General features: G+C 40.2%; 1 pseudogene; it reads left to right on the forward strand.

The window, feature by feature from the left end:
• The first annotated feature begins 1889 nt into the window (after window positions 1–1889).
• On the forward strand, window positions 1890–2845 carry LOC110320833 (annotated as a pseudogene).
• Window positions 2846–10821: the final 7976 nt, after the last annotated feature.

Raw genomic sequence — 10821 nt, forward strand, 5'->3', positions numbered from 1 at the left:
GTAACCCTGGCTGTCCTGGAACTCACTTTGTAGACCAGGCTGGCCTCGAACTCAGAAATCTGCCTGCCTCTGCCTCCCAAGTGCTGGGATTAAAGGTATGCACCACCATGCCCGGCTTTATCATGTTTTGTACTATAATTTACTTTTCTCAGTGAAAATTTGTCTTGTTTCCAATTTAATGAGACAAGAAGCCTGATCCACTGAGCCTTTTATTTACCCAGTTTTTTCAATATTACAATCTATCAGTTATATTAATGTGTACTTTATTTAAAAGATTAATTTTTTTTAGAAATTCACGCAATCATAAGAACTCAAAATGCAGCATGAGATGTCTTTCCATACTGTGTACACTTGTTTTTAAAGCACTATCCAGATCTTTAGCTGATGTTCAATGACTGCACATATTGAATGTGTATCATTTGCTGGTCAAGAATTAAAGGGAGGGACCTTAGATGAAATGCCCTACAGTGGGAGAGGGACTTTGTACAGCCCACTTCCTACAGAAAGATAAGGTATCAAGTGAGGGATGGCGTTGCCTCCCCAGAGTCAAAGACTCTGACCCATAATTGTTCCTGGATGAAAGAATTGCAGGGAAAAAATTGAGAAGAACCTGAGGAAAAGGAGGTCCAGCAAAAAGTGGGATCCAGCTCAAAGGGAGGCCCCAAGGCCTGACACTATTACTGAGACTATGGAATGCTCACAAAAGGGGCCTAACATGACTGTCTTCCAAAAGACTCAACAAGCAGCTGAAAGAGTCAGATACAGATATTTGCACCCAACCAGTGGACAGAAGCTACTGACACCTGTGGTTGAATTAGGGAAGGCTGAAAGAAGATAAGGAGAAAGGCCATCCTGCAGGAGGTCTAGCAGTCTCAATTAATCTGGACTCCAGAGACCTCTCAAACACTGGACCACCAACCACACAGCATACACCAGCTGATATGAGGCCCCCAACACATATACAGCAGAGGACTGCTGGGTCTGTGTTCAATCAGAGATGATACACCTAACTCTCATCTGGCCCTAGGGAGTTTAGAGATCAGGTAGGGTGGCTGGTGGGGGGTGGGGACATCCTCATGGAGACAGGGGTATGGGGAGGAGGTATGGGACATGGAATAGTCAGAGGGTGGACAGGGGTGGGAATAAAATCTGGAGTGGAAAGCAAGAAAGCAAGGAAGAAAGAAAGAAAGAAAGAAAGAAAGAAAGAAAGAAAGAAAGAAAGAAAGAAAGAAAGAAAGAAAGAAAGGAGGAAAAAAGTCTCAATGGTTTTGTAACTTTCATTTACGTTGACTATTGTTTTTAAGTTAGATGGTTTGTCAGATAATTTCCTTCACAGTACCAACTAACCCTTAATCCAAATATTTCAGGCATTACTTTCAGCAGAAGCAAAGACAGAGCTTAGCCTAAACATTGAAAAGAATCAAGACCAAGGCCAGCCGAAGTCAATGGTCAAAATCTGAAGCACATTACATACTCTTGAGGGAATAACTTCCCTCCCTATAAGAGATAAGAAAGCAGAAGTTTTTCCACTAACGTTATTTTTTAGGCCAAATCCTTCAGACTTCTGAGTTATAGTAAGGACCAATTACATTCCCTGGTTTGCTTGTACACACAAAGAAAAAAAGAAAAATAGAAGGAAAATGATGGGATGCTCACACTGACCTTCCAGCCTTGATCAGGCATCACTACCTGTCATATAGACCTAGGGTACTTCCTTTTCTGGGCTAGACATTGTTGGTCTCTCCAGTAAAGCCATTTACAAGGAATTGGGTACTTAACTCTGTAACTTGAGTGGGTAATATCCCCCAGGCATCCTTGGGGACTTTCTGAGAACACAAGCCATATTGCTTTATATGTCTGGTCCAAGTGTCCCATGCTGGTCCTGCACCATGAGCGCCACACAGTTCAACAAGGGCCCGTTGTACTGGCTCTCGGCCAAAGTCAAGAACTGGCTCCTGAGTAAATATGATCCCCAAAAGGAAGCCGAACTCCAAAATTGAATATAGGGACTCACAGGCCTCTCTATTGCCCCTGACTCCCAGAAGGGTCTGAAAGATGGGGTTATCCTACACACACTCATGAACAAGCTGCAGCCGGGCTCCGTCCCCCCAATGCACTCTATGCAGAAATTGCACCAGCTAGAAAACTTCTCTAACTTCATCAAGGCCATGGTCAGCTACAGCATAAACCCCATGGACCTGTTTGAAGCCAATGACCTCTTCGAGAGTGGGAATACGACTCAGGTGCAAGTGTCTCTGATTGCGCTGGCTGGAAAGGCCAAGACGAAAGGGCTGCAGAGTGGTGTGGACATCGGGGTTAAATATTTGGAGAAACAAGAGGGGAACTTTTGATGCCACCTTGAAGGCAGGCAGGTGTGTCATCGGGCTGCAGATGAGCACTGACAAATGTGCCAGCCAGTCTGGCATTACAGCCTGTGGTACCAGGGGACATCTTTATGACCCCAAGAAGCACATCCTGCCTCCCATGGACCACTGCACTAAGCCTCCAGATGGGCACCAATAAGTGTGCCAGCCAGGTGGGTCCGACAGCTTCAGGAACCTGGAGGCCCATCTACGACACCAAGCTGGGCACCAAGTGTAATAATTCTTCCATGTCCCTGCAGATGGGCTATACCAACCAGAGCGACGAGGTCTTCCGACTGGAGCGGCAGATATATGACCCCAAGTATTGCCCACAGGGCTCTGTAGCTGATGGGGCTTCCACCAGGGGTAATGGCCAAGGTGAGACCTCTGAGTACCTGGCCTACTGCCAGGAGGACTGGCCACTGAGCACCCAGGGGTGCCAGCCCCCCCCCCCCCCCCGCATTGAATTAGCATCTCTGTGAGGGTTTGGAAGTTTTTATTGTGTTGTTTTGTGTTTTGAAACCGGTCATCTCTGTATCTCTCTCTGGCCTGGAACTCACTGCAGTCCTGCCTCAGCTTCCTGAAGGCTGGGATGACAGGTCTGTGCTATCTTTGCTCCCTCCTCACCCATCATGCCTCACTTCCTTCCTAGGATTGATGAACCAGGCAGGGAACATGGGTGTCCTTGGTGGGATAGCGAGGCTGTGCATTTCCCAGTGGGCTGTGGGAGAGGCTGGCCCCAAAGAGCTGCTCGTTTCTTCATCTCTTTCATGTCAGTGTGTGGTTTGTGAACCTGTGGAAACTGCAGGAAGTTTCAATGAAAAAAAAAAAAAAAAAAAAAAAAAGGAGCTTTGTGTTTTGTTTGCCCCAAAAGTATTGGGGTGCATTGGGCTTTAATATACTGCAGGCATTCAAAGGGGCTAAATTTGCTTTCCCAAGACACTCAGACTTCACCCTCCTGTGCGCAGTGGGGAAACTGAGGCAAGCCAGATGTGACCCCAACACCTGCAACCCTCCCTCACTCCTCTAGTTTTTGAAGGCCTCAGTTCTCCCTGCGTCCTTGCATAGGTCTGATTAGCTGTGCTAGGGACGTGGCCTCAGAAAGTGCCACACATGACCCACAGGGGCCCCTGAGCTGCCAGATTATGTGAAATTCCCTGTGTAGACCAAAATAATCAATCATCTATCAACCAATCAATCAATCAATCAATAAGCAAACAGATACAGAGAACAAAATCTCATGCAGCCTAAATCTATTTGACTTTAACTGCCACTTTACTAAGTCAGCATAATTCCTAATTATACTCTCAATATTTATCCTTATATCCACAGATAATATAGAGCTCACTCCTGATCAAAAAAAAATTCTTTGCAATAGAAACCATTACAGAAATCCAAAACCAATCGAAATGCATAATTGTTGAGCCCAATCACTATGGGAAAATCTACAGAACTCCCACACCTAAGGCTCAGGAACAATGTAGAAGAGGAGGCAGCGAGACTGCAAAAGCCAGAGGATATCATGGTGTTTGCTACAAGACTGTCTCCCAGTAATGTCAGAAGTTACATCCAGGAAGCCTCAACATGACTGCCTAAACATAAATTGAATAAGGACAATAACAACTGACATGCTAATGTGGTGAGGAAAAAGACCATAAGACTTCAACTATACACAAAATAGTACAGGGCTACTGATGAATGCTGAGAGTGGGAGAAATTGTTTTCTCCTGGGACTAGCACACCAATTGGTTATCCACTACTGCATAGTCAGTCCTGGAAGCATACATACATATAACACACAGACCGAGCAGATTATATTTAGAACTATCATGTAATAAATTATTTAGTAAAATAATTTAATATATGCATGTAACAATAATTTTTAAAAAGATACCATGAATTTGAAAGATATCAAAGAGGGGTAAATGGGATGGTTTGGAAGGGATGGGAGAAATAAATTATTAGATACCTGTGTATGAGAAGTAATTAATCTCAAATATATATATATATATTAAAAAGTTGAAAAAGCTCATTGGGCATTCTCTGTAAAGAGAAATGATCTGCCTTTAAAATAACTGATAATCCAAGTAGGACTTTATAATCTATTAGTAATTTTTAAGGGGAATCTAAATTTTGTTGTGAGAGCTCTTCTAAATTCATGTTCAATGGATTTGCCTAGCAGTAACACTAGTTCTTGGATTTCAACACACAGAAGAATATTATAAAATGCCACACCTATTCCAAGAGCACCCTTGTTCCTTGTGGCATCCCTGAGAGATATCAGGCTCCACAGAGTCTCAAACCACTAGATTGCTGAGTCTCGTGGTGTTGGGAGATACACCCAGCCTTGTGTTCTCACTCTGAGATGTCAGTAACTGCCTCGACCTGATTCTTCAGCTCTCCAGGTTAGGTCACCAGTTACCTGAAGCATTTGAATCTAATTACAGAATCTCTACAGCAGTCTTCAGTAAAGTGTTCAAGGCATGATGCCCTTGTCAGCTGTCTTGGCAAACAGATTCAGAATTTACTGGCTCTATCAGACTTATTTCTCATACTCAGGAACCTCACTAGAGAGAAAGAAGACAGAGAAAAAACTTATTCTAAACATCATTTTTTTCTGGGACCTTTTGGCATTTCTGAAATCATAGGTCAGTTTTTCTTAGTTATTAGTTCTTAACTCTTCTTCCTCTTTCTCCTCCTTCTCTTCTCTGCCAGTCATATTTAATTTTCTTATATGAAATCCTCATTAGTTGAATGAGAAAACTTTATTCCTCTATAAAGATGTCTGAAATTATAATAAATGTCATGTCAAAAGAGGATTATTAAGAAGTCAAATAAACTAACTTATGAAAAGAGAATGTTACATATGATATTTAGAGTTCATGTCTATAAGTTTTAAAGTGCTTGTATCCCAGGCAATGATCCATTTTTAAACAAAATGTCAGAAGATTAATTTGTGTTTTTAGTAAACCATAAGTCTCTCATATCATGTAAGGCCCCACTACTTAGTTCTGTGTACAAATCTGCAAAGGTAGAACTTCATTGACAGGGTATGAATGGCTTTAAAAAAAAACTAGGAAACCAAGCTGTAAAGTAGCTCCATTAAAGACCATTATGGAATGGAAAAGTGAGGAACTAAAAATATACAGGAAACTGAGGATTTGTGACCCTAACCAAACCAATGAACTGTCTGTGATGTTAGCTGAAGGGGGATGTTAGCTGCAATGTATACTCGAGGATTAAGATATGGTTCAGCCTGCCTATCTTTGCCATTAAAGATATCAAAGGCAGATGCTGGATATATGAATTTGAATGGTTACTAGAATTACTTACAATATCCTTGAGAAGTCATGTACAGAGGAGGATGGAAAAACCATTTCTGATTATAGAAACTATTCTAGTTGTCATAGAACTTCACATGTTCTCTGATGCCACCTGACACTGGCTTGGGGAGCCTGACACAAGGTCTCAGGTGAATCACTGCATATGTCATCCTGAGAAAGGTAATGTGAATTGTGGACAAGGAATTCCACCTCTTGCAGATATAGTTTCCCAAACCAGTGTTACACTGATACTCAAGTTGTATGAGCATGCAACACAAAAAGAAAAGTACAGTATGACACACTTGATGAACATTGCTTTAAAATTCTTCAGTGTAAAATGTTCAAATGGAATTTAGTAGTACATTAAAAAGATTATACACAAAAGATTGGTTTTATCCTGGTGAGGAAAAGGATGGTTTAGATCAATAAGCATAATACTTACATAGAATTATTGTTGTATAGCTTAAATAGATGCTCAAAAATAAATATTACATGACTACCTCAATAGATAACAAACATAAAACAGCTTGACAAAGTTCAATGTTCATTCACAAGACCCTGAATAAACTAAAGGTGGAGGGATCACACTCTAACATGATAAAAAATACATATTACAAACTCATGACTAACATCATAGAGAGGACAGACAGAAAGTACTCTAAGATTGGGAACCACCTATTCAATATAGTAGTTAAAAATGTAAACAGAGCACTTAGACAATAGAAAATGAAATATATATGAGCATCATTTTCTCCATTTCATCCACACACCCTTACTCAATGTCCTCCACTGACTAGCATTCATAGTTCCAAAGGGAGCTATGAATGCTATTGGGAAGGAAAATGGGTCATTTATAACATCCACCTGAAGACCCTGCATACAACAATGAACTGCTTGGCAACATATGCTGACTAGTGAAGTAGTGGTGTGGATATTCTGAGGGAAAGCAGCTGCTTCTGGATTGGATTTAAGGTCCATAGAGTGGGAGGGAATACAAACCTGGTACTGCTGAACTGTCAAAAGACTATGGCTAGAGAGGTCATAGGCTCTGTAGGTCATAGGCTCTCTAATCAATGTTGCACCAAATAGATATTCAGTAAAATTTTTTTCTAAGCATTTATGTTTATATCCATAGTTCAGCTCTCAGTCTTAGTCAGAGAAGTCTCCTTCTGTTTATTTTTTCTTTTATTAAAAATAGATTATTTTTCTCATACAATATATCCTGATTATAGTTTCTCCTCCCTCTACTCCTCTCAGTCCCTTGCCACCTCTCCTTCCCCCACATATAACCCCTTTCTGTCTCTTACTAGAAAATAACATGTTTCTGAGAGATAACAACCAAACATGACAAAATAAAATACAATATGATGAAGCAAAAATTGTTATATTGAAATTGGGCATGGCTACCTAACATGAGAAGAAAAGTACCAAGAGTAGGTACAAGCATCAGAGAATACTCATTATTATGGACAGGAGTACCATAAAAATACTAATCTAATAGCTATAATATATATGCAGAGAATCTGGTACAGGCCCATATAGGCCTGTGCTTTCTGCTTCAGTCTCTGTGACCTCATATGTGCCTTGCTTAGTTGGTCTAACTGACATTGCAGAAAAGCTTTGTTTGACAGTGGGAGATAGTCAAATTAGGGAATCATAACTTACTAAGGTTCTGAAAATGAATTATTGTTAAGTGCTTGGCTCCAAAAGATACATGTATGACATACCCTCTGCAACCCATGGAACATAGCAGAAGAGAGGATCGATGATGGACAGTGGGAACCAAAGGACATATTGAGGTGTTGTCATCCGGATATGACATGTCTATTGTAATCAAGAGCACACAGCCACTGCAACTGTCTGCATGGGCCCTGAATAAAAACAAAAACAAAACAAACAAAAACAACAACAACAGCAACAACAACAAAAACTGTGGTGAGGGGTATAGATATGTAAGAGTAAGAGGGTTATTATTTGGGAAAATGAAGGAGATTGACAGGAATAGGGAAAAACGGTCAAGAGAGGATAATTAAGTATGAGTGTTATCAAATCACTTTTTTTTTTACTTTTCTTTTTTTTTATTAGATATTTTCTTTACTTACATTTTGATGTTATCCCCTTTCCTGGTTTTCCCTCTAAAAACCCCCTATCCCCTCCCCTCTCTGCCTGCCCACCAACCCACCCACTCCGGCTTCCTGTCCCTGGTATTCCTCTATACTGGGGTATAGAACAGTCACAGGATCAAGGGTCTCTCCTCCCATTGATGACTGACTAGACCATTCTCTGTTACATATACAGCTAGAACCATGAGTCCCATGATGTGTTTTCTTTGGTTGATGGATTAGTCCCAGGGAGCTCTGGGGATACTGGCTAGTTCATATTGTTGTTCCTCCTAGGGGGCTGCAAATCCCATCAGGTCTTTGGGTACTTTCTCTAGCTCCTTCACTGGAGACCCAGTACTCTGCTCAATGGATGGCTGTGAGCATCCACTGCTGTGTTTGTCAAGCACCGGCAGACCCTCTCAGGAGGCAGCTATATCAGGATCCTGTCAACAAGCACTTGTTGTCATCCACAATAGTGTCTGGGTTTGATGGTTGTTTATGGGATGGAGCCCGAGATCCTGGATAACCATTCCTTCCGTCTCTGCTCCACACTTTGTCCCAATAACTCCTCCCATGGGTATCTTGCTCCCTCTTCTAAGAAGGATTGAAGTGTCCACACTTTGGTCTTCCTTCTTTTTGAGTTTCATGTGTTTTGCGAATTGTATCTTGGGTATTCTGAGCTTCTGGGCTAATATCCACTTATCAATGAGTGCATATCATGTGTGTTCTTTTGTGACTGGGCAACCTCACTCAGGATGCTATCCTCCAGATCCATCCATTTGCCTAAGAATTTCATAAATTCATTGTTTCTAATAGCTGAGTACTATTCCATTGTGCAAATGTACTACATTTTCTGTATCTATTCCTCTGTTGAGGGACATCTGGGTTCTTTCCAGCTCCTGGCTATTATAAATACAGAGTTAAACAAAGAATTCTCAACTGAAGAATACCGAATAGCTGAGAAGCACCCAAAGAAGTGTTAAATATCCTTGGTCATCAGGGAAATGCAAATCAAAAGAACCCTGAGATTCCACCTCACACCAGTCAGAATAGCTAAGATCAAAAACTCAGGTGACAGAAGATGATGACAAGAATGTAGAGAAAGAAGAACATTCCTCCATTGCTCATGGGATTGCAAGCTGGTAAAATCACTCTGGAAATCAGTTTGGCAGTTCCTCGGAAAATTGGACATAGTACTTCTGGAGGATCCAGCAATACCACTCCTGAGAATATACCTAGAAAATGCTCCAACATGTAATAAGGACACATTCTCCAATATGTTCAAATCACATTTTAAACAAGCATGATACTGTCAAAATATATATTAATATACGTTTTAGTCTGAAAGTGAAGAGAAAGAGCAACATTCAGGGAAGAAAAGCGAACACCATTGAAAATGAATATGGATTTCTCTGAGAGTTGTGGAAATGAGACATATCCTAATGTGGATGTGGGTTCTCTAGAGAAGAGTTACAACTATTCTAATATTAGTAACATTCTTAATTTTGGCAGTTTTCATTACAGCCCAAAACACTGCTAAGAAACTTGGGGTGTTTTTTTTCTTCTTTCTCCATTTGACAAGTGAGGTGACTCTGGTGGAGGTCCCTTGGATAGAATTATAATGTGATAAAGTAAAAACAGAAGCCACTGGAGTTGCACAAGAGCTTTGGTACATGTTAATTTCCTGTAAATGAAGGTTCTCATTAGAGTCCTATTAAATTGCAGGGCTTAAAGTGGGAAAGGGAGAAAGGCCTTAAGCAGTTTTTGGTTGTGCAAACAGCGTTCTTGTCTTTCTGCTGGCATGAGGTTTCAGTAGGATCCCGGGGTGAGGCAATCTTCTCCGTTCTCATCTCTTCCCCAATTTTTCTTGTTTTCTATCCTTTCTCTATAGTAACAAAAATTAGAAAAATAAAAAAGACCAACCCCCCCAAAAAAACCCCAAAACAAAACAAAACGAAACAACCCACTGTATATGCAGAAAGACAGACACCTAAGCTAATTCAAGAACAGAGGACTTCCCCCCAGTCCAAAAAAAGAGCACACATCTCTAGTAAGCTGCTTGCTTACAGAGGTGAAAAGGGAGTATTTTGAGAAAAGTCAATCTCTTTAACAAATTGTTCTCTTGCCCTGCAAAAAAGTTAAACTTAAAAGAGATCAGATATCTTAACTAAAGATCCCGACTTTGAAACTAGTAGAAGAAAAAATAGAAATACTCAAGGAGATTAATATAGGGAAAAATTAGTCTATAGGACTCCCAAACCCAACAAACAAGGCACTGGACAAATGGGACTACATCAAGTTAAAAGATTTGAACAGAAAGGGAAAAAACAGCTAACAGACTTGGACAGGCTATTTGTCAACCATTAGTGGAAAATGAATAACTAATATATGTAAGTAACTAAAAATCTTAACATTGAAACAACAATTCACAGAAAAAGAGTCAAATTTGTTCAACACACATTACTAAAGAAATGGGCAGAGAGTACAGGAAAAAACTTTCAAAATATTATTAATCATTAAAGAAATGCACGAGGAAACTGAATTGAAAATCATTCTATTTTCAGTCAGAATGGCAAATAAGAAAAAGAAAAAAGACAATCCAAATAAAAGAAATGCTAAGGAGTGTAGAAAAAGGAAAGCTCTTATACATGAGTAGTGTAAATGTGATATATTATTGTCTTTTAAGTTTGGATGGTGATCAAAAACTAATGTTTTGATTATAATGTGCTCCAGCTACTCTACTCCAAAGTATTTATTTAGAAGAAATAAAATCACCATGCAGAAAAGATGACGGCATGTCATGTTTGTTACAGTATAATTCACACTGGGTGACATATGGAGTCAGCATATGAATGGATAACGAGATTGTGGTAGATAGGCAAAGATTTATAACAGATGAAACTACTGAGAATAAGTGACTGTTGGATGCCTAATCCTAAGTGGGACATTGTTATCAGTGCCTATTCCCTCCAAGTGCTCAACTAATATCATGGAAGAAAGAATAGCGGTTTTTTAAGTATAAAAGCCAGAGGA

This window comes from Mus pahari, chromosome 4 (genome assembly GCF_900095145.1).
Source record: "Mus pahari chromosome 4, PAHARI_EIJ_v1.1, whole genome shotgun sequence".
NCBI lineage: Eukaryota > Metazoa > Chordata > Mammalia > Rodentia > Muridae > Mus > Mus pahari.